This window comes from Pteropus alecto, unplaced genomic scaffold (assembly GCF_000325575.1).
Source record: "Pteropus alecto unplaced genomic scaffold, ASM32557v1 scaffold78, whole genome shotgun sequence".
NCBI lineage: Eukaryota > Metazoa > Chordata > Mammalia > Chiroptera > Pteropodidae > Pteropus > Pteropus alecto.
This window is the reverse complement of record NW_006443124.1, coordinates 9,781,818-9,807,834: the sequence shown is the minus strand read 5'-3', so window position 1 is coordinate 9,807,834 and position 26,017 is coordinate 9,781,818. Positions and strand designations below refer to the sequence as shown.

Genomic DNA, 26,017 nt, shown 5'->3' with positions numbered 1-26,017 from the left:
ACTTTCTATTTTGAGCTTAGTGACATAGCCAAAACCAAGCAGAGAGCAGCAGGCTGCAGCATGAGTTAATAGTTTTTCTTCAAGGGAGGAATTCACAGGTAAACAGAAAGACCTTCCAAAATTTGTCATCTGCATAGCAACATGCAGCCTATTTGCCTGTCTTTCTGCTGACAGATATATTCCAAGGTTCAAAATTGAACTCTGTCTAACCTTCAGAGTAAGCTGATGAATTAATCCCAAACAATCAGTTTTCTTAATTTAAATAAATTATGGATGCCCACTTGTGTACCTAGTGCTGGACTAAGGACTGTCAGGGGAGAGAATTCTGTCTTCAAGGGGAATTCTAGCCACCAAAATTATACTGATTTAAGGAGTGCCTAAAATATTTGCCTAAGAATATGCCTTCCTCTGCTAGTCTGGTTTTCTTCCTGAAATCCCTACATTAACGTAGGGTCCTGGGTCTCAAGAGGTCTCCAGGAGTACATGGAGGTCATGTTTATAAGAGGAGCAATCTATTCAAACCAATGGCATCTGTAAACACATAACCATACTTGAAAGACTGGGAGAGAGGACAAGTAAGTCTCATCACTCTTTCTTTTGTCAACTTTTTCTCATGGGAAGTTTCAAATATGCACAAAGGTAGAGATAATAATATAGTAAACCTCCACATACTTATCACCTGGCTTTAACAATTATGAACATATGGCAATCTTGTTTCATCTGATTCCCATTCCTTCCTCATCTCCATTTTAAAACCAATTTAAAGCAAATCACAGATATTTCTGTATGTGTCCATAAGAAATAAGGACTCTAATAACCATATCCCATCTTAAAAGTTAACAATAATTCCTTAATCATCTAGTCTCCAATAAGAAGTTCAATTGAACTGATTTTCCTAAGCGTCTTTCTGTAATCGGGAGCCAAAGAATGTCATTTGTATTTATTGATTCATCTCTTCTGTCTCTTTTGGTTTATAATTAAAAAATTTTAATTGCACGCACTTAAATTCCCACGCACTTGTGTGAGTGCAAATGATGAGAACACTTAAAATCTACTCTTGGTCTCTATCATTCTTAATGATAAAAGAGCAGGGGCCTGGGCTAACACAGCAGGGAGAGTTGCTGACTCTGGGTTCACATGAAGTAGAAGCTACCCCAGACCTCTATAAAGGGAACATCAACAAGCCACTGACATGAGTTAGTGACTCCTAGGATATAGGGATGGGGACCCTAACCAAGAGACACATGGGAACAGGCAGTGTCCAGGACTCTGAGGGGAAAATGTATTTCTGGTGCAAGGGATGGAAGGGGATGAAACTGTGCTGGAGCTATTTGAAAAGGATAAGCCAGGCTCCACTGGATGGTAGATGCCTTGTCCTGAGTAAAGCAGCCAGGCCATTTGTGAACCTCTGGGTCTTTCCTGTCATGTGGCAGCCACCTCCAGGTTTTAACTTTTGCTCCTCTTTCTTAACGCCAAGCTTACATTATGGCTCCTATGCCACAGATCCACTTAGTGGTCACTATTTTCCAGACGCTGATGTTTGTTAATGCACACAGCTGATATATACTTTTATTCCTCTGTATTGTTTCAAAGCCCACCTCTTTGTTTATTTACAATTGTGCAACATGACAGTAGTAACAATGGCATTCAGTATTGATCACATTCTTGCGTAGTTCACTGTCATCCAGGCTTATCATAAGTACTGAAGTGTAATTCTAAATTCATAAGCACAATCCAGAAATATAGTAATAGTTTGATTTCTGGAATCTGCCTTTCTCCAAGATCCTTCCTTGAAAAATCATAAATTAGGCTGTCTCCTTTTAGAAGTTCTTGTTGTGACTGTCCTCATTTGACAGCTGAGAAAAACATAAGCTTAAAAATATCAGCTTTCTTTGTACCATGGGTGTTTGATTTACCTCCACAGTTATTTTAAGAGGGTTTAGATGTATCTGAATGGTGACTAAGAATTTCTGATGGACTTTAATCCTGACCTGTTTAAAGGAGCTGTCCATGATGATTGACTCAAAGCCTTTCAGCTGACCTTGAATGAGGACTGTCTCTTCTTATTTGTGTCTATCAAAGGATGCTCACCAAGGGGGCAAAGGCAGGATGGCTCAGGGCCAGATGTCCACCATTTGTGGCCAAGCCACTCAGAAATGCTCCCCTGTGGATATGAGGCCAGTCACTTTACCTGTGTCCTATGCAGCATTAAGGGAAAGGATGTTTCTCTGCCACCTCCAAGACAAAATGAGGGAGTGAAGTGCCTAGCCTTAGCCTTAGACTCAGACAGGCACCCCTGTGTTATAGCCATGCCTGACTCCCCAGTTCCTGTGGACCTTATAAGCAAGCCATGGTGCTCACACAGACTGTGTCAGCCCAAATATGAAGTGCTTAAGCAATGTGGTACTACATGGTCACGTTAAGTATATACATATCCTATGATGAGATTTCTGTGGTCAATTGACTCCCTTTCTTATACTGACCAGGAGTGATGTTGCAAACAGTGGAAACCTGGTGGAAGCGAGAATAGGGGAATGTTTATTGGCAGGGCCCCTTTTACAGTTGTGCAGATAGTTCCCTGAGCAAGGCTACAAATGAGGGGGTGAGTAGAGGCTGAAACCCAGCCTGAGCTTCACCTCGTCAAGCCTTGTGCTTTGCTATAGAGCTATGACCTCCAAGAGGGAGAGGTGCCTTTTCTAATGTACATAGAGACACTGTATGGATGAGAGGTTGTCTACAGACATTGCCATATGGGTCCAAGATGGATCATACATGAGGCTGCTCATGGCAGCATTGTTTTAGGTGGCGGGAAGTTGGAGGCACCGAAAGTGCCCACTCTCGGGAATGGGGAGGCCAAATGTGGTGGAAGCATGGGTGGGGTCTCTGTGGCAGTCAGGGATAGTGGACCGAATGTGCCTATTGTATATGGATAGATCTTTAAAAAGTATGGAGTGGAAAAAGTTAAGACACAGAACAAGATCTATAACAATGCTATTGATGTAAATGAAAATACACGCAAATGAGACAACACCACACATTCCACATGAACACATACAAGCCCCAAAATATCATTAAATATATTAGAATAGTTGTTTGTGTCAGGTGGGGGGGTGGGGAGGAAGGATAGGAGTGAGGAGTGAAAATAGAAGGAAATGCCTACATACATAAACCAGAAGAGCTGCCTTGTATAGACCAATTATAGTATAATGTGCCATGAACTAAAAAGTGTAATTTAATGTTCTATACCTGAGGCCTAATAAGTTAAAACAAAAATTAAGTGCCCTGTGCCTTGCTATTTGAGGCTTTCCTCCACTCAGCTGTTGACCACCAGCATGGCTTGATCAGTATGACCACAGCTTTTTAATAATCTCATTTACCGAGGCTTATATCTGGGCTTGTGTGAATTGCCTTATAACATGCCTGCTCTTATCAAACTCAGGGACGTCTGATACTATCCTGGCCTTAAATCTTTGGAAATTACCTTACTTTATCAATATTATTTTATTTTCTTGATACTGATAAACGTAAAGAAGTGCAAGCATTTACTTCCGTGGAGATTTAATTGAACTCTGAAAGCTATGATAATGAAGAATAGGGACTGCAAAGAAGAAAACTTTCAATTACGTTTGGCCTGGTTTCCTTTAAATCCTGCATCTGCTTTTTGCATCCAGCCGAGGCTGGCAGTAGATGGGTTAGACTAGGTCCTTGGTCATTGGGACAGATTGTCTTGGCTTCTTCAAAGATAGGTCTAGAACATTCTAGACCAATGCAATGAAAAGCATTGCACCATTTTAAAAATATATTGAGTAAACCTAGCACCATTTTGAGCTATTTCTTGGTCAACAGTGTGTGCAACTTAAACCAAAAAAAGACCTATTATTCTCCAAAGTAGCGTGTGTTCAGTAGGTATTCAATAAGTATAAGTTGGATTGAATGACCTTTTACCATCCAGTCAAGGACTCCTCTTCCCCATGTTGTGTCTTATGTATTAGAAAAGGTACCTCTTCTTCTTGGCAGCTCAGTCTCACAGTCAGGCACGAGTGTGGCAAGCAGAGCTAGGGTTCAGCCCCGCTTATTCCTTGGTTGTTCAGGATACAATCTATACAACTGTAGAATGTGGCCCTGCAAACAAATAAATTCCCCCTTCTCTCTTCCATTAGGTTTCCATTGTTTGCAATATCTTTGATGGTTGGTGTAGGAAAGGCAGGCTTGATTCTCCAAATTGCCAAGTGGAACAATGCTATCTCCCATCCCACATCCTCTTCTGGAACTCTGCCCCTGCCCTGTAGAGATGGAGTCTGATTCCATTCTCCTTGAGTCTAGGTGAGCTTATGACATGGTTGCAACCAACAGAACACATCCAAAGTGACACTGTAATTTCTGAGATTAGATCATAAAAAGTGATATAGCATCTACTTTGTTGGTTGGAACATTTGAACTTGGAACCCTATGCTGCCATGTAAGAAGTCTGACTATCCTGAAACCGCCACACTGTGAGAAAGCCATGCCGCATGAAGAGGCTGCCATATGTAGGTGCTCTGGTCAGCAATCCTAGTATTTGAGTGCCCCAGGCTCAGACACCAGACATGTGAGTAAACAGGCTTTTGATGCTTCTAGCTCTCAGTTGTGAAGTCATCACCAGACTTCGAATCTTCCCAGCTGAGGCTTCAGACAGTTTGGAGCAAAGAGAAGCCATCTCCACTGTACCCTTTCTGAATTCCTGACACACGGAATGCACAAACATATCAAATTGGTGGTTTTATGCTACTAAGTTTGGAGTGGTTTGTTACACAGCAATAGTAACTAAAAGACCCGTTATCTTCAACAACACCAAAAAGTAGAGCAATAAAAAAGGAGGGGAAACTGTTATGTGCACACACACACAGTAATTATGTGACATGATGCCGGTGGTAATCATTTTTCAACATATAAGTGTATCGAATCAACACAATTGTATCTCAGTACAGCTGTGTTGGGGGATGGGGTGATAGAGAATGATGGAGACCAGAATTGGTTCCTGTAACTCACTGCAAGGTCTCACATTGGATTTGGATTCTCAGGTGACCCTTCCTACCCTCCCTCCTACTAGATTCCAAGTCTAAGTTACGTCATGTTTGTTTATTTATGTTTTTTATTGGATTTAAAAGTATCTTTCTTCTGAAAGTCTCAAAGCTCCTAAAAAAATTTTCAAGGAGCAGCTACTTAGTAATGATCAAGAAGTTATTGTGAGTAATCAAGAAGAAATGATTGGAGCCTATGATTGAGTTGGCTCCTGGCAAAGTATTTGACAAAAGAGGAAACACAGGCTAGACAAGGCCATGGGCAAGAGGGTGGGAACTTCATCTCATTCCAGAGCCCTCCAAAGAACAGAGCAGGAGAACTTGCATCCTCTAGATTTGAGGCATGCTTGCCTGCAAACAGGGAAAGGCACAGGTTCCTTTTAGATGTGGTAACACGTCAGAAGAATGGCCAGATGCTCTAGCAAGCTAAATTTTTTAATTTCAACAACTGAACAAGAACCTGTTCCTAGAGGAAATAGGAGCGCTAAGAGCCTGTCTAGGATTCCAGGAGCTCAGATTATCTGCTACGTCTGTCCTGCTCAGCCCCTAGAGTGTGCGCTTGGTTCACTTTCATTTTCTTAACCACTTTTAGGGGGTCAGGGGAAGGGGAATCTTAAATGCTAAAGTCCATTTAGTAAAAAAAAAAAACCTTTCAAATAATCAAATAAATCTTGCCTGCTGTATCAAAGCCATATTTGCCAATTATCCACGCAAAACTACTATAAAAGGTTTCTCCTAAAGAAAACTTCCTGGAGGTATTGAACAAGGCTTGACAGAGAGGACAGAGATCACTGCAGATTCTGGTGAGTTCCTCAGGGCTCAGAGCCCAATAGCCAGCAGCTCCCCAACCCTTCTCAGCTGGGGCCCAGCATATGCATGAGAAAGTTTCCCTCTGTTGCCTCAGCCAACAGCTAGGGAATCCTAGCTCCACGTACCAGCCTCCTGAAGCAATGATGAATCTGCTCACTTCCTCCTTTATTTCCTAACCAAGAGCGTAGTCCTAGTTTCAGTGTGGAGGCCAGAAAGGGCTGATGACATCACAACTTCCCCATAGCGGTTTGCTCAGTCATCCTAGCAGGTTACTTAAGAGGTAAGCCACCCTCTCTAAACTTCCTTTTGAAAGTCCAAATGAGAGATTAGAGTTTTTAAATGGGGCACTCAACCTATTCCTTAATTCCTATCAGACTAAAATTTTCAAAACAAACCTCCAAGGTACACATGTATGGGACTTGGGTGGAGGTGGGGAATTGGCTGGCAGTACGGAAACCTGGCTTCCAGTGTGAGCCCCACTGTATAACTGTATGACCTGCAGCAAGTCCCTGCATATGCAGGGCCTTTGGATAACCTTTAAAATGATACTATAACCTTTCTCAGAAACAACATTTTCTAGAAGTCTATGCGAAAAGAGGAGAAGGGGCTGAAACTTCTGTAGAAGATTCTGGCATCAATTTTACCTACTAAGAATTAGAGCAGTGTTGCAGCCACATCATTAAGACACAGACCCACCTGGGACAGGGCCACAGTCCCCACCACTTAGGAATGAATTTTGAAACAACTACTGGGTCCCTGGAGAACATGGCTGCCCTTTCTATCCCCATTTCCCTCCTTTCCCTCTCCTTTCTACCCTGAGACTAGATTATTTCTGTTTTATAGGAAGAAAAAGTATGATGTATTCATTCCCCCTAGCTTCAGAGAGAATCACTGTTGGTGACTGAATTGAACTCAGATGTTTCTGACATATAAACCATCTTTTCAAAAGCTTTTTGAAAAGTATTGGCTTATACTGTTTGATTTCTTATATTTGACGTTTTATTTTATCATTCTTGAGAAACCATAGTACTCAGGGCCACAAAGTCCTGCTATGATGAGATTACTCATCTAATGGGAGAGACAAACCGGAAGTGAAAAAGCTCTAGGATTACAGATAAAAGGCACAGACAAATGCATAGAAAATGAATCACAGCTCTACAGAGTTAGTGTAGGCTTGCAGACAGGTGATGGATGGACTGAATAGTGTGCTATGCATTAAGAAGAGAAATTACTAAAGGTGAAGGGATTAAGAAGTACAAATTGCCGGTTATAAAAATAGTCACAGGGATATGAAGTACAGTATAGGGAATATAGTCAATAGCATTGTAATAACTATGTATGGTTTCAGATGGGTACTAGACTTCTCTAGGGAGTCACTTCATATGGTATATAAATGTCTAACCACTATATTGAACAAGTAAAACTAATACAATATTGCATGTCAACTGTAATAGAAAAATAAAAAAAAAATTTAAGTAAGAGAACTTACGGGGCATGCACATTTTTCTAGAAACAATTCATCAGTATTTCTTCTTTTTTACTATAATACTCAACCCCAAATCTAAACATTGTTAATTCTGCCCTCTACCTAGGGTAATCATTTAAAAAGTATGTATAATTTCAAGCATATACAAAAGTAGGCCTCTGTAAAGCTAATAATGATTCACTAATTTATATAGCGAAGAGTATAATGATTCCCATACACTCATTATCCAACTTCAATAATCATCAACTCATGGCCATTATTATTTTATCTGCACCCCTACCAACTTTGCTATTTTGAAGCAAATCCTAGGCATCATATAATTTCACCTATATTCAATATATAGCTCTAAAAGATAAAAACTCTTTTAACACGATCACTCTCACACTTGAAATTAGTAATTTCGTAATATCCAAGTGATCATGTTTTAGGCAACAGGTGAAAAATGTTGACCAGTGGGGAGATGGGAAGTACTGCCATTCCCACAGGCTCTGTGGTTAAATGGGTCATGTCTCTATCTTTGCTCCTAAGACCCCAAAAAGTGATAAGATCTCACAGTCAACCTAACTTCTATCATTTGTTTATTCTGCACTCCCGGATGGGCAATCATGGGATGAAATCCCCCTGGGAGGAAGATTAGAGAGACTGCCTCCTTATGGGTGATTTCCTTTGGACACATAGAGACTCCATGTAATTAGCCGGTGTCATGGCGTCATGTCACATGTAGCCTCAGAGCTACACACGTAGCTCAGGAATGTGAGCGAGCAGTGTGGGCAAGGGAATTACTTGTAGATCCAGAGCACTGTGCAGAAGCAAGTCTCTGAGAGTTTTCCAGTGCCTAATTTTGTTGGTTCCTGTTTCTTTGGAAATAGTTTAGAAATTTATTCAGCATGTAATACCATTTAGTGGCATCCATAAGTGTTAGAAGAGAAAACAGAGTCATTAAAAGAAAGGGCTTTCATTTTAAGGGATATATATATATTCTCTATATTCCTTTGTAATGATTGATTGATAAATGTTCCTTTAAGAATGTTACATAAACATGGGTTGGTTTATGCAGTTCCTAAAATTTATGTGCAAAAATTTCTCTAATCCTAATTCCTATTTTTAAAGCTTTCAAATAAAATTTTTTTGTAAAGCTAATGATTATTACCTAATTTATATTCTTTGTGAGTCTCCATTTTTTAACATGCTTTTGTTCTTGTTTTTCTTAGAGTGAAACAATCCCAAACAGGCTTGCAGGAGGAGAGCACATATTCTCGGGTCTGCATGTGCCTTTTCACTCCGGCACTACTGCTGCAATCGCCCTCTAACTGGTTTTTATGCCTCTTATTCTGCCCCTTCCCATTGAGTTGTCTTCCTAAACCACATATCTAATCCTCCCACTTCACTAATAGGTATTTAACGCTTCCATCACCTTCTATAAACCCCCGATTCCTTAGTACAGCATTCTCAGTTCTCTGAGATCTGTCCCTGATTTGCTGGAACAACCTTATTTCCCACTGCACACCACTCTCCACTCTCCACATACTCTATTCTCCAGCCATCAACTAGTAAGTGCTTTTAGAACATGGTCCATGCTTTCCCAAACACTGAACTACTGAATTCACTTCCTAGAATAAGGGACAGTATAGTATACTCTTCATGTCAGACTGGATCGAATCCTGGCTCTGTCACCTACCAGCTGCGTGACTTAGATAAAATCACTTAATCTGCTTGAGCCACAAGTTTCTTCAGGTTCTAAACTGGGGATAATGATAGTACCTTTCTCATAGAGTTGCTAGGAGGATTCAATTGGATTAAGTATGTCAAATGCTTAGCACAGTGCCTGGCATATAATAAACGTCCAATATATGATAGCTCCTCTTTCAATCTGTTAAGGTTCTTCTGTCAAGAGACACCACCCCTTGAAGCCTTTTTAGTTCCCCCAGCTGAAAGTCATCTCTCCCTCTTCTAGGACCCCGCAGATCATTCATACCGCTTTCTCAGCACTACTGTCTGGCTTGTGTTACTATTATTTAGAGACATATGTTCTCTGTTCCACTTTACTGAATCCCTGCCATGTACTATGCCATGGGGAATAAAAGATGAAGAAAACTTGGTTCTCTGCCATACAAGTGTTCACAAGCTAGTTAGTAAACAGACTTTGGCAACTCAAAAACAATTCGGCAATGTTTGTTGAATAAAGTTGTGGCTCATTATCATTATTATGATGTTCTATTTCCCTGAGGTTCTTTTTTACGGAACAATCTTGAAGTATGAGCTAGATTTTAGCCCAGGGACCATTTCCCCTACTACTAAACAGAATTTACCTCTTGAGAGCAAAACAATGAAATACAGTTGAACATAGATGACTTTAGAAGACTATCACGGGAAAAGTAACATCGGTAATGTTGTCGGATTTAAATGATATGATCAAACTATGACTTCCTCTGCTCCCAAAGTTTTTGCCAAAATAAATACACAGTGTTGGACCTAAAATATAGCACAAGGCTAAAGTACTTCTAGCCTCCTTTTCCTGATGATGCAGCTGCGATGTGCATTCTTGGTGCATTTGTAATTCAAGGGTAGAATGGATGGTGAAGGCTGCATGTCCATGCTGCCTCCTCTAACCCTGCCTGTAGATAGTCAAGGCCATGAGGTCAGTGACCACTACTGGGGTTCGCTGCAGAAAGCTGGTCATCCTCAGTACTAAAGTCCTAACTTTGTCTTATACTAAATGATGCTTTAAGTCAGTACCAGGTTCCCAGTGTCAACAAGACTTCGAGTGAGACTGCTCGGGATCCTGCCTCACCCAAATACCAGAAGATAACACCTACAACACCTACTGCAACAGGAAACAATGCAGCTAGACAACATATTTTGACCATGACCATGGGTACAGTCATCAAAATGGCTCCTTGTGTAATAATTGTTCTGGGTTGCCAAAGAAAGAGGGGTGATTTATTCTCCTGGGCAGAGCTGAGCTCCTCTTTTCTCTTGCTGCTCTTTAGTCCAGGCTGGCTGACCACTGCGACCTTGGACTGGACTAGGCTGGTTTCCTCCCTCTATCTCCAGAGTTCTAGCTCTGTGGGTAACTGTGGAAGAGGAAACTTTACTCAAATATGGGTGGTTTTGTGTTTCTTAAACATATCCCCAAGCCAAATGTCTGGTCAAACAAGGGGCTTAAATATTTTAAGGACAGTTCATACCCAGAAGGCTAAAAACATTATAAAATCCATAATTACATCTCACATTTTAATCACTGTATCAAAAAATCTATTTCCAGCATTTGTAAATATTCTTTATTTTTTTCTTTTCTTCACAACTAAATATGTCATCTGGCATGTGACTAAGAGTCCAGATGAGGCTAAAGAGTCACTGCTTTTAGTACCTTTAAGAACTGCATTTTGTGTAAATGGTATCACATTCATGAGAGCCATGCTTCTAAGATCACTAGCATTGGCGGCCTCATTTTTCCACTTCAAATAATTCTTATTTTTATAAAAAAAAAGTCAATTTTTCAAATTGTCACACAAGTGCCTCTGTGCCAACAACGAGAGCAACACTTTTAAGACTATACCGTGGACCTGGCAGAGGATGCAAGACTGCAACAGCCCAAACGATGAATGAGAGCCTGGATATAATACAGGCTGACTAAGAAGGAATTGTAAGTACAGTGAGTACCAAATTTAAATGTGTGAGAGATGAGGGCTACTTGTTCTATTAAAACTACCTTTGCATAGCATCCTACAAGTTACAATCTGCTTCCATAAACATTATCTCATTTGGTCATCACCTCACTCTTTCTCATCCCACACCTTTCTTCAGTTTCAAGGAAGAAGAAGGATGGTAAGATGACAGAAATTAGTATTTGTTAGCATAAATTATTAGTTAATAAAGTATTATTTATATCTTACTTGATACAATAAATATTGAATAACTGCATAACCATCTAATGATGTGTTAAGAAGAAAAGTATGTTATAGAGCTCTTTACACAAGGTCTTTAAGGAGGACAAAAACCACATTATTACAGAGTTAAATGATTATCGGTGACGTACAAACCGGGCATCTGTGGAAATGGCTGCCGGTTTCCATAAGCCACCTGAAGAAGTCTAGTTCTCAGCCCATCAATGGAATGAGCAAGCTGCCCTTCACTCAGAGATCCCCACACATGTTTAACAGAACTCACTCAATGCCTTGCACAGAGTAGCACATCAGCAATTTAAAAAAATTTTAAATAGAGGCTTGGTTTAAACAGAATGTAAAAATATGAGAAACAGAAATTTGACCATTGATTGGATATTTGATATTAATAAACTTACTGTTATAAAGGCATATAGTTACATCTTTATAAAAAGAGGCCTTAGCTTTTAGAAATATATATTGAAATATTTAGGAAAGGATTATATGATATCTGAGATTTGCTCCAAAATAATACAGAGGAGAGACACAGAGTGAGGGAATAGATGAAACGAAATTGACCATGTGTTGATAATTGTTAAATCTGGGAGATAAGCACATGGGAAATCATTATGATATATTTGAAATTTCCTATAACAATTTTTTTAGAGCATTGGAAACAAATTAAAACTAGATACAAAGAATCCTGCTGTATAAACAAGACAAACATAAAAAAAAAAGTTTGGGGAAAAAGTTGCAGAAGGATATGTACAGAAATATATCATTTATATAAAATGCCAACATGCTAAACAATACAATACAATTAATACAATATAAACTTGTAGAGTACATACATAAAATTAAGAAGACAACCATAGGAATGACAGATACAAATTTCAGAACCATGGTTATTGGGGATGCAAGAAGGGGAATGTAAGTGGGGAGGGTTAGACAAGGGGCTTCAAATATTTTTGTAAAGTTTTACATGAGGTTGTGAACACAGAGGTGATTATTACTTTATTCTCTATATTTTTGTATTTCTGAACTATTTCACAATAAAAATACACATAAAATTAAAATGAAAAATAGAACAGAAGAAGTGGATAATCATTTGTGGGGATGTTCTGGAAGAGTCCTGCTCTTCTTGGATTGACTTTCAAGAACAATACTCATCTCCAGCCCACCTTCAGCTGGTAAGAATTGTGGGTTTTGTTAAAATATTTTTTTATTATGAAAAATATCATATTGACAAAAATATAATTAGCATATTTAAATAATAATAATAATAAAACAAATTCCCTGGAGCCGAAGTGATTCAAGAAACCTGACATTACTGGGTACACTCTCACTGATCACATTCCCAGCAGACAGAACTGCTATCCTGAATTTTGTGTATATTTCTGGCCTTTCTTTATAATTTAATCAGATATAGTTTCACATGTTTTTATCTTGTATATGTGGAATCATAATGTGACTTGCATTTTTTGGTGAGATATGAGACATCAATATTAATGCATGTAGCTGCAGTTCATTTTCACTGTATATGTATCTATTAAACATATTGCTATTTATTTATCCAGTCTTTTGTTGACAGGCTTTTGGATTGTTTCTAGTTTTTGTTATAAGAAACAATACTGCTAGAAACATACATATACTTATCTCCTGAAGTCCACGTACAAGACTTCCTCTACTAGGGTAAACACCAAGGAGAGGAACAGTTGGGCACAGAGTGTGACCATCTACAGCTTTACTAGATAATACCAGACTTTCCAAAGTGGTCGTCCCAATGAACACTCCCACCAGCAATGTATAAGAGATCCCTTCTTGTTTACAATTAGTTTTTGCCAATTGGGTGAGAGTGAAAACTAGAACCTGTTAATTTCCACTTCCCTGCTTACTAGTGAAGCTGAGGCTCTTATGTTATTGGCCATTCATCCTCTTGCTTTTGTGAAATATCTGATTCTGTACTTTGCTCATTTTGAGGAGATGCTATCTTTTTTCTTATTGATTTTGTTTTAGGAATTTACTATATATTCTAGATGTAATAATGTAAGTTATGTAAGTTCTCAGCTATGACTAGCCTTTTCACTTTTTAAAATGTGTTCTGTGATGAGGAGTACCCCTGAATTATAATATAGTTACATTTGTTTATAGTTTTCTTTTGTTTTTGATATCTTAAGAAATATATATCTACTTTAATGTCTGAAAGATATTAATCTAGATTCCCTTCTAAAAGTTTTAAAGATTTTCCAATTTAAGTCCTAAATACTTCAGGAATTATGTTTTGTGTTGGTATGAGGCAAGAATCATACTAAGTGGATTACCAATTGTCCTAGTCCTGTTTATTTAGTAGTCTAGCCTTTCCTCACCATCATCAATACCACTCCTATCATATATTGTTTCTATATATGCATGGGATTATTTTTAGGTTTTTTTATCAGTACAAATGGTCTATTTTATACCCTTCCACCAATTCAGTGGCATCTTAATTACAAAATAAATTTGTAATTACAAAATAAATTTGTAATTAAGATGCCACCGAATTGGTGGAAGGGTATAAAATAGACCATTTGTACTGATTAGGCAAGCTTATAAACTTTTATAAAAAAATCAACTTGTGTCTTTGTTCTCTATATTATCTTCTCTATTATATCTCAAATTTTTATTTCATTAATTTCTGTACTTATAGTTACTATTTCTTTCCATTTGATTTTATTCTGTTCTTTTAAAAATTTCTTCGGTTGGTATTAATTCATTAATTTTCAGAACTTCTCTTCTGATAGAAACATTTAAAGTTACCCATTTCCTTCTGATTATCACAAGTCTTTTAAAAATTTCTATAAAAATTATAACTCATATACAAAACTAGACAAATCATAAGAGTTCAATGAATTAACACAAAGTGAACAGGACATGGAACTCCCACGATGCAGGTCAAGAAATGGAACACTACTGGTACACCTGAAGCCCTTCTCAGGCCTCCCCAGCGACCATCTCCTGTTTCCCCGAAAGCAACCACTATCATGACCTCTATCACCACAGATTACTTTTACCTGTTTTTGAACTTTATGAAAACAGAGTAATGTAGTATGTATTCTTTTGTGTTTGGTTTCATTTGTTCGTTATTATATTTGTGATATATATCTAAGTGGTAGCATGTGGCTATAATTTGTTTGCTTTTACTGCTATATAATATTTCATTATATGACTATACCAGAATTCATTTACCCATCCTGCTGGTGAACATTTGTTTGGTTTCCAGTTTGCAGCTATTGCAGATAATGTTGATATGAACATAGTTTTCCTTTATTTTGAAATAATTTCAAACTTGAGGGAAAGTTATTAGTATAAAGAACATGTTTTTCCTGAACCATGTGAAATTAAGTTGTTGGCATAATGCCCCAAATAACTTAGAATTTATACGTAATTACTACAAAGAATGGTATTTTCTTACTTAATATCAACACAATAATCAAAAGCAGGAAATTCACATTAATATATTACTACCATCTAATCCACGAACCTCATTCAAGTTTATTCAATTGTCCCAGTGTATCTTTCATAGCAAAACACTCCAGTCCAGGATCACATGTTTTATTTACCTTTCACATCTCTCTTTCTCTTTCAATATGGAATAGTTAGTTCTTCAGTCTTTTCTTAACTTTCTTGGCCTTGGCCATTTTGAATAGTACAGGCTGGTTGTTTTGTATAGTGTCCAAAATTTTAGTTTTTCTAGTATTTCCTCATGTTTAGATTCAGGTCATGTATTTTTGTCGATAATGTCAAAGAAATAATGGTCTTCTCATTGCATCCTGTTAGGTGGTAAATTACATCAATCCACCCCATTACTAAGAATGTTCACTTTGACCAATTTACTAAGGTGTTTTCTAACAGGTTTCACCTCTGTAAAATTACTCTTTTCCCTTTGGAATTATTAAGCGTCTTGTGGGGAGACACTTTGACACTATGCAAACATCCTGTTAAGTTTTAGCATCCATCAATGATTCTTGCCTGCAACAATTATTAGTGTAATGGCAAATGATTTTCGGTTTCCATCAGTCCTTCTACATTTATTAAATGGAATTCTATTGTAAGGAAGAACTGTGTCTTTTTTCCCATTTACTTATGTTTTCAATTATTCATTTATATGTATTCATTTATATGGAGTCATAGATACCCATTTTCATTTACACACAGTTACACTCAGTTACTATCATTGTTTGTTTTTTTGCTCCTATTGTCTGAGATTTGACAATTAAGAGTTGCTTCTGGCCGGTGTCTATGTCCTTTCGACATTTTTCAAAGGAATTCTTTACTTTCTGGAGCAATAAGCTATTCTAGGCTCATCATCTACTTTCCCTGCCCCAGCCCTGGAATCAGTCATTTCTCCAAGAGCTCTGTTATCTTTTACTGAAGAATAGTATTTACAAGTCAAGATCAGGGTACTAGGTGTGCTAATTACTACTAGGGTGTATCAGACAGAACTAGGAAATATATAAATGTATACATATATGCACGTATATACACCTATATCTAATAAAAACCATGAGTTCATTCCACAATATACTCATTTGCTGAACCCTAGAATATAATAATATATAAAGTTTCAGAATTACTAACACATGCTACCATGAAACATGAATTTACTAACTGGAGTACAATATTTGTGTACTGTTCTTTTTGGTTTTGGCCTTACACTACTTAGGCAAAACATTCTTTTCCAAAGTTATTTAGGTTAGTTCTTTTTCTCACTCCCCTCTCTAGTGTGGTTATTTTTTCCACTTGTAATATAGTTAGGATCATTTGTTACTATTTGTATTCAGTTTTGGGTTCCCACCCCTAACACACACACACACAAACACACATACACCCTAATGTCAAATCAATTCAGTTGAGGAAAGGAAAGTATTTTTAATGACTGGTGATAGAATGACAAGATATCTGACTGGGGAGACAATGAGCCTCAACTTCTATTCTCTTCCATATATGAAAATTAATTTGAGATAGATCTAAATCAATCAAACACTACTACTGTAAAGTTTCTAAAAAGTACATAGGAGAATATCTTTGCAATCTTGAGTAGGCAAAATCTTCTTAGCTCAAAGAAATCACTAGGCGTAAAACATTGGTAAGTTGTACTTCATCAAAATTAAATATTTCTTCTCATCAAAAGACACTATTAAGAAAATGAACAGGCAAGCTACAGACTTATGTACTAGAAAAATATTCTCAGTATATTTATCAGTTAAGGACTTGTATTCAGAATATGTAAAGAAATCCTACAAATCAACAATAAAAAGATGAACAACTCAATAAAAGTGGACAGAAGTCTTGAACAGGCAACCAAATAAGATCTGCAAATGGCCAAAAGCACACCACTCCCACACTTCTTCAATGTGAAGTGGTCGCTGCTATCCTATGTACTTATGTACTTCTTTGCTTGTGGATCAGTTATTCTGTAAGCCCAGGCTACTGGGAATCCGCAGGCAGGGATGCATGACCGTCTTCAGAATAGGTATCTCTGCGAGGACAAAATCTTAGCTCTTTGAGGATGGAAAGAGCCTAATATACTTGACTTGCTACCAAATAGCTAGTTGGTCTCCTCAAGGAATAATGCCATGTCGGAGGGTTGGCATTAGTCCTTGTTGCTGTTCACTCTTTACTAAGGGTATTACTTTTTAATGACTCAGCTTCATGTTCAGTTTCTAATACAACTTCCCACCTTGCTTAGGCCCTAGAATTTATCTTCTTTCACCTGAGTGACCTGCTAAAACCAATGCTCTAAACCACCATTGAGAGGTTTTATCATTGGAAGTTTTCAGAATATCCAGCACGCATATTGTCAGATATCCAGTACACATACTGCCAAAAATGAAAAAGCAGATCTGCTTTTGATATAAGAGGCTGAAACTTCAGAAAAGCTTCAACTACACCTTCCCACGGGCAAACAGAATTGTGAGTGCTCTGAAGAGGAACCGAAGTATGGACACCACTAACTCCATCCCAAGATTTCTTCTGAAAAGCTTTGCTCAGTGGCATCCATGCCTCAGATTCTTACTGATCTTTTTTGGCATTATTCATTGATTCTTCAGCCAGTCTCTAAACTACCAAGGTCATTTTGAATTTAAACTATTTGTTCCCCACATAATAAGATACATAATTATATAAAGGCATTGGTTTGGGGTGTTAAGGCACAAAGATATAAATTAAGAGATAACCAGCATCACAAAGCAGGATGCGAAACATATATTTGTTTATATATAATTTATATGGTATAAACAATAAAAATGGGAATCTAGAGGAAAAATAAATCACCTTGCATGGGAAGAGTCCCAGCCATACATGGAAGGCTACATAAGCTTAAGGATGAAAAATTAATACAATGTGAGAGAATCAAAATGTATTGGAAAGAATGAATCAAGTAGACCTGATGTCTGACTGGCTATCAGATATATGGAAACTGAAAAAAATCAAATTGATGCAAAGTTTCAAGCTAAAGAAAATCAGGTACCACTTTTAGAAACAAGAAAATCTAGGAGGGATAGAAAAAATGGTTTGGGGAGAAATTAATACATTTTAGATATGGTAAGTTAGAAGAAACAGCAAAATGATGAAGTAGAAATATTAGCAAACATGTGGAGACTGGGGCTTCAGATTAATGTTATTGTCAGAACTATTGATCTCAGAATAACACCCTCCGATACCCTCGAAGGCAGTAGTGAAGCTATAAGAGAATAACACTTCACTCAAGGAAGCAGGGAAGAGTAGAAGGCTTAAGAACTGAACTTCAGAGAATGCTGACAGGGAAATAGGCAGAAAGATAAATGATCAATAGAGCAGAACAGTGTTTGGAGGAGAGAAGAAAACGATGACGCAACAAAAAAGGTGAGTGTTTCGGGAAGGAAAACATGATTTATATTGTCAAATGTGACAGAAAATCAGGGAAAATAAGGCTTACAGAAAGCCATTGAATTTGACAATTAGGAGATAATTGGTAAGGTTTTGTTAGTGTGGTGAAAACAGAAGCCAGACTCAATATTTAATGGATCAAATTTTAATTTTATTCCTCAAGGTGTTAAATGCAGCAGGATGCTCCCTGTTACTATGACTATGTCCTATGTTCCTTCTTCCAAATGAGAGGAAATGAGTATTACAGAGCACCACTGCACTGAGCTACCACTTGTAACTCTTTCCACTTATAACAACTCTACTTGGTCAAAGGACTGGAGCCAGGACTATCAATCATCACATAAATGTCTACATGATAGATTCTAAAACTTGACCTGGCTGATTGCCAATTCAGCTTCTACTGCCTCTGTCACAACCCACTTCTCTGCATGACTCTTTTGGTCACAGAGAACTAGGCAATGGCGATCCCATCAGCAGGGACATACTCGCCAAGAAGCCAATGTAGGCCCTTCCTTAGTGAGGCTCCCTCCAAGCCATGAGATTAGCCCTAAAACTTTTTTAACTGCAATTTTGTACTTTCAATTTTGTATTCTTTTTCTCAAAAGAAGGGCCCTCAAATTTAAAAGCTTCAGTCTCCATAAAACCTGGATCTCCCTGTATTAACCAGTAAGTCATCTTCTCAACACCTTAACACGGCCATGCTTGTAACATCACCTTACCTGCTCCACTAATGCACAGAGACTCAGAAAATCTAAAATAGCCTTAAAAGACAAAAGTTGGGACGTGCTGGTCTGACTTGGTTTTCCCAGGATGGAACCTAACTACAATACTTGCAACTCCCCTTTAATGTGACATAACTCTAAAAAGTGCTACTGAGTCTGCCAAGAAAGAAGACATGTTATCCATTTATTACAAGGAGAGAGGGGGATAGGGGATGTGTGAAAAAGGTAGTCAATAATATTGCAATAAGTTTGCATGGTGATGTGTGATTACTAGAATTATTGGGCGATCACACTGTAAGGTATAAAAATGTAAAATTATTATATTGTACATCTGAAACTAATATAACCAATATAAGATTGTATACCAACTATACTTAAATAAAAAAATTTAAAAAAAGACATATTATACAGTTCTCTTTTTTTTCCCCATTCTATTTGTTAATCAATTTATGTATTTACCAAACATTGAATTACTACTGAATCCCAGTTCTTTTTTTTAATTAAGTTTATTGGGGTAACATTGGTTAATACAATTATATAATTTTCAGGTGTACATTATCATTTGACATCTGTATATTCTATTGCATGTTTACCACCCGAAGTCCAGTTTCCTTCAGCTACCATATATTTGATTCCCTTTACCTACTTCACTCTCCCCCTAAACCTTATATTTGAACCCCTATACCCCATCTACCTCCCCCTCCTCTCCCACCCCACTAGTAACCACTAGTCTATAGTCCTGAAACTAATATAACCAATATAAGATTGTATACCAACCATACTTAAAAATTTTTTAAAAAGAAGACATGTTATATAGTTCTCTTTTAAAATTATAAATGCCATGTTTATTCTTGTATTGAATAAAGCATTTTATACATGCAGAGCAGATATTTGATGTATGTGTCACCCACACCAACTTCGTATCTAAAAAATTGGAGACCAAGACATAGATACCCTCAGAATTTCACAGGTACTATGCAGCAAGAGTAGAGGGCACCTTTAGACCTAATTTATTACCAAAGAAAATGAAGTCAGGATAAACTCAGACAACAGAACTAAAATTAAGAACTATAAATCTGCATCTCTGAGGGAGATGTCAATGGCTCTGTGAGCAACTAAATTTCATCAATACAAATCCACTATGCCCTGTGTGTATTAAACTTTAATTCAGTAAGTCACCATAATACCTCTAAGAGATAAGCTATTCTCGTCCCTATTTTCCAGGCTGGGAAAATGAAGCAACAGAGCATCACACATAAACTCCCCACTGAAGAAGTGGTAAAGGCGATGATTCTAATTCAGGCAATCTGATACTAATCTGGAATCTATTACTAATCTATGTTATACAGCTTTTAATAAAAATTGAATGTTCATTCAGTAAATATTTTTTTAAAAAGAAAGAAGCTCCGGGAGTTTATAGGTATAGTTTCAATAAATATTCTGATACTTCCAGATAGAAATAAAAGAAACCAACTTTCTAAACTCAAATCTATCAAACAACAATCCAAGGAAGACTACTGATGGCAGGATTTATTCTATAATAAATGTTGTTTTTAAGGTTTTTCACAAGGCATCAGATGCCTGAAACATTCTAATTACGCAGTTCAATGTAATAATTAGTAGCCACAAAGAAATTGCTGAGAGATGCTCAGGAGATGGTGCCTGGAATGTACATAAATAATCTAAGGCTTGGATTGAAATGTCTTAAGACTTTAGTCATTCATCTGAGGAAACCCAATTCCTAAAATGCATTTTTATTGCATCTCTCATCTAAGGGAACAAAAAGCATTGCCATATTAGTACTCCATCTTTACACTCTAATTCAGTCCAACAGGGGACCAAATGGTTTGTCCTCTCTGAGACCAGGGCAGAGACAGGTTCCAGGTCCTGAAAATGCTGGACCCTGAGCTCCCTCTGGAGGAGGTTAGGATTATCTGACTTCAAGGAAATCTGAATCACCTTTAGTCTTTGGCAAAGGAGGGACAATATAGACTATGTAATAGCCTCTGGATACTTGCAACCTGTATACTGCTATCCATTAAATAAAGGCTAATTGTGAAGAGCAAGAACCTTAACACAAAGTCAATTTGCAAGTCAATCTCAGACAAACTTCATTTCATTTACCATTTTGAGCTATATGTTTCATAGGATTGTTTGTTCTTTCAATACCATACGTATCCATCCAATTAAGCAAAGAAATCATTCCACTTATTCTAAGCCAAGAGAGCTGAGTGACCTGCAGAACACTGAGATGGTACTTACACAATGTCTCACTCTACAGCAAGTACTAAATGTTCTAATTTAGGACATCCCTGGTCTCCTGACACACAGTGACTAAAAAAACAGAAATGTGATGACTTTCAGTAGAGAATCTGAAAATCTGACCCATATACTATAACTCACTTTGCAGAACATTATTCCTTTTTACCCTTTTACTTGCCTTATCTTTCCTTGTCGCTCTTCCCTTTCTAATTTTTGAGAAACAATTTTTCTAACTTATCTGACATTCCACCAAATTCTGTTCCTAACATGCATCCTTCTGTGTTATCTCTAAATGTAATTAAATTTATTTCTTTAAATTAATTAATTTATTTACTTTTTAGGTGAGGCAACCCTTGGTTGACTTCACAGATTGCAAGGACCTTGTCAGCTTACAATCCCTTATTTATTTTTATTTTTTACGCCTACAGCACCTGGTCTTCCTAGGTTAGGTGGTCTCCCATCCAAGTACTAACCAGGCCCAACCCTGCTTAGCTTCCGAAATCAGACGGGATCGGGCTTGTTCAGGGTGGCATGGCCGTAGACTAAATGTAATTAAATTTCAATTCCTTCATTAAAATACTTACAAACTATAAGTTAAGCCAATCTCCTTTACCTTTACACTCCATGCTGAATCATCCCTACTCATTCCTTGTTCAGCCACTTGAACAATTAATATTGGCATGCTATGGAGAACACATTCTATCCCACCAATAAAATTATCCCATATTTTATTCTTTGTTTTTTCTAAATGATTACTATGTAAGGTGGTTAATAAATTCATTCATTCATTCACAAAGCAAATGTTATTGAGTGCCAGTATATGCTAGGCACTGTTCTAGGCATAGGGAATATAGTAATAAACAAAATTCTCAATCCCTCCTACCATGTAGTTCATATTTTAGTGGAGGGAGACCATTAATAAATGAAATAAGTAAAATATATAGCTTGTCAGATAGGGAAATGTTATGTGGAAAAGTAAAACAGGGTAGGGGAATAGAAATGGAGAAAGTTGTAATTTTAAGTAAAGTAGTAGAGAAGGCTTCCTGTACAAGGAAAAACCAGTAAGGAGGTTGTCCTAAACAATGGTTAGGAGGTGAAGGAGGGAATCATGCAGTCACCTGCGGAAAGATTATTTCTAAGCAGAGGAAAGAACAAAAACTAAGGTTCTAAAGCAGGAGCATAGCTAGGAACAGCAAGGAGGCCAGTCGGTTTGGAATAGAATGAACAATAAGGAGAGAAGTAAGCAGATAGGTCAAAGAGGGGACAGAGGAATACTGTGTAGGGCTGTGTAGGTTACTGTATCGTCTGTGGCTTTTACTTTGAGTGAAGTGAGAAGCATTGGGGCCTTTGAGTAGTGACATCATCTGACTTAAGTTTTATTAAGAACACCCAGGCAGTGAGTTGGTAAGAGAATGAAGGTTAAAGAAGGGTGAAAGCAGGAAGATCAGCTAAGATGCTCCTGTCACCCCTATCAGTCAGGAAATTATAAGGGTTTTAGAGTTCTGTGCCAGGAATAGGAGATGAAGACCAAATATATATATTTTTTATTATATCACAAAGAGTAAATTAACACCAAAATAAATAGAAAATAGAAATAGTAAAGATAAGAACATAAACCAATACGATAGGAAACAAACAACAGAAATAATCAATAAAATCAAAAGATGGTTCTTTGAAAAAGTAAGTAAAACTGATTAACCTCTAGCAAGACTTGCCAAGAAAAAAGAGAAAACACAAATTACCAATACAAGAAATGATAAAGGGGGCATTACCATAGATCTTACCAACTTTTAAATGATAACAAGGGAAAGATGATAAACAATGTCATGCCAATAAAATCAGCAAAATTGATGGAACGGATAAGTTCCTTGAAAGAGGCAAATTACCGAAAAAACGACACATGGAGAAATAGCAAATCTGAACATCTCTATATTTATGAAATAAATTTAAGAACATTGAATTTCCATATTAAAACCTTTCCACAAAGAAAATTCCAGGCCCTGTTGGCTCACTGGTAATTTCTAACAAATATTTAAGGAGGAAATAAAATCAATCTGACAAAAATTTTTTCAGAAAACAGAGGGGAGGGAACAATTCCCAATTCATTTTATAAGGCACCATAACACTGATACCAAAACCAGACAAGAACAATATAAGAAAAAAGAGACTAAAATCCCTCTTTAACATAGATGCTAAAATCTGAAATAAAATGTTAACCAGTCAAATACAATACAATACACATATAAAGGATCAAGTGGAGTTTAATCCTAGTAATGCAGGGCTGATTTAACATTCAAACATTAATTAATATAATTTGCATTAACAGAATAAAGGAGGAAAATCATAAGAGCATCTCAGTAGATGCAGGAAAAGTATTTAACAAAATTTAATGCCTGTCTACAGCCATGCTACACTGAACAAGCCCAATCCCGTCTGATTTTGGAAGCTAAGCAGGGTTGGGCCTGGTTAGTACTTGGATGGGAGACCACCTAGGAAGACCAGGTGCTGTAGGCGTAAAAAATAAAAATAAATAAGGGACTGTAAACTGACAAGGTCCTTGCAATCTGTGAAGTCAACCAAGGGTTGTCTCACCTAAAAAATAAAAATAATAATAAAAAAAAATTTAATGCCCATTCCTGGTAAAGACACTCAGCACACAGAAACAGAAGGAACTGTCCTCTGATAAAGGCCACCTACAGGAAACCTACAATTAACATCATACAAGGCAAGGATGTCCACTCTTACTGCTTTTGTTCAACATTATCACATGTCCCAGTCGGTACAGTAAGGCAAGAGTAATAAAAAGCATAAACATTGGAAAGGAAGAAGTAAAACTATCTTTGTATACAGATGTTATGACTGCCTATATAGGAAATTCTAAGGAATATACAGAGGAAAGAGGAGAAGAAGAAAAAAGGAACAAATGGATCAATGAAGGAACAAAGGAAGGAAACCTACTAGGAATAATAAGTGAATTTACCAAGGTCTCAGACTACAACATCAATATAGAAAATAAATTGTATATCCGTATTGCAACAGCAAACTGCAAGTTGATATTAAAAAATAATACCATTTATAATAGCATCAAAAAAACAAAACACATAGAAATAACTTTAATGTATGAAATATTATAAAAAATTAAAGATCTAAATAAATGGAGAGTTTATATCATGCTCATGGATTGGAAGACTCAATATTATTAAGATATCCATTTTCTTTAAATTGATGTATAGATTTCTTTAAACTGATGTACAGTCCCAATCAAAATCCCAGCAGGTATTTTTGTAGAAATTGAAAAAAATTGATATTCTCTTGATATTGATGTAAGGATCAACAAATATATAAATTCAACAGGATAGACTTATAACTGTTAAACCTGCCACAGGGAACAACTCAATTTCCCTGGAGGAAATCAGTTGCTAAACCCAATAGGGAGTCTGTTAGAAGGGTGTATTATGGATAATAATCTCAGCTATGAATTCTAATTAACCTTTTGATGAGATGAAAATATTGTAATATTGTAATAAAGAAATTATGTTTTCCTTTGTTTTTCATGTCTACTTTTAGTAAATACAAAATCAGGTAGAGTCCTGGTAAAATACCAGATAATCCCATTTTATTGTTTTTAAGAGGACAATCAAGAATTTTGGTGCTATGCCTCTTTTTTGGGTTGTAGGTAATTTATTTTATGAAACAGAAAAAGTGTGTACTACATAAAAGCCACTATCAGATGAAACTAGCAAACTGGAAGAGTGCTGGTAGTTGTTTAAAAGGATAAAGAAATTTAATTAACATTTGAATATTACGTATTTAGTTATTTTATAAATATTATAGTTTTATAGCTGACCAACAGAACATATATTTAACCACATAATGGTAATGAACAGCTTTTAAAACAATGGGTTAGATATTTCATTAAGAACTAACTTTGGAAAGCCTGAGCATTCTAGGAAATAATTGACATATAAGGTTATGTGACTAGCAGAGGTCAGAGATTAGCATAAGTTGAGTGTGTATATGACAGGATGTTACCTACTCAGTAATCATGGCAAACAAAGAAGCAGGTAGAGAGGTGACTTTAATTGCAAATCAAAGCATCACATCAACAGAATTCTTAGAAGAAAGAAGAAAATAGTGAATGATCTAACAAAACAAAGTTGGATGATGCTAATACAGACGTATGGCCATCTTAACAGCTCGTGTTACATTTCTATTGTATATAAAATAAAAAGGGAAGACTTGCCAATTTGCATTTTAAGATTTTAAAAGACACTACCAGAAAAAAAATCTGTTCCTCTTCAAATTCTTCCCCTCACAATGGCCATCTCCACCCTAAAATTAGAAACCAAGCCAGTAAGAACCAAAGATAAGAATGTAAATATATGCTGCCAAAACCTTGCCTAGTAATGTTAAATTATATGTAACAACATATCCTATTAAACCACTAACTGATAAACATGCTGGTCAAGCCAAAAGATTTGCTTCAAAGTTTTGCTCAATTTCCATCCTTTTAAACAACCTTCATGATATATTTAAATGCAGTTTCAGAATGTTCAGTGTGGAACCAAACCCATGTTTCATGCTTATCAAGTATATTTGTTTGCTCAGAAATGTTTAGTGCTCCCAGACATTGGGATCTTACTTTATTACACATTTAGAAACTTTTCCTTCTATAATTATAAAGTCCTGAACCAAAGCTAAGCATGACCACTAATCAAACATGTCTGAGATAATATATCATCGAATAAAATTATATGATTTAACATAAGCTGCAATGTTATTAGGATGTACCAGTCAGGCAGTTTTTATAAATTAATGTTCAAATTAAGAAAACATGAATAATTTAACGATTAATAAATTTAAAAACAAATTTAGGTGAATATACAC

At 36.8% G+C, this 26,017-nt stretch overlaps 1 protein-coding gene and 2 pseudogenes across 1 annotated transcript in view; 1 reads left to right on the top strand and 2 right to left on the bottom strand.

Moving 5' to 3' along the window:
- Positions 1–21,549: 21,549 nt before the first annotated feature.
- Positions 21,550–21,673, bottom strand: LOC112472105 (annotated as a pseudogene).
- A 1,852-nt stretch (positions 21,674–23,525) lies between these two features.
- On the top strand, positions 23,526–23,644 carry LOC112472081 (annotated as a pseudogene).
- Positions 23,645–25,367: 1,723 nt separating this feature from the next.
- CDKL3 (cyclin dependent kinase like 3) overlaps positions 25,368–26,017 on the bottom strand; it is a 33,334-nt gene continuing 32,684 nt past the window's right edge. Inside the window, exon 14 of the mRNA XM_025040731.1 lies at positions 25,368–25,462. The gene's annotated coding sequence lies outside the window, so the exon portion shown is untranslated. The remainder of the gene's footprint in view (positions 25,463–26,017) is intronic.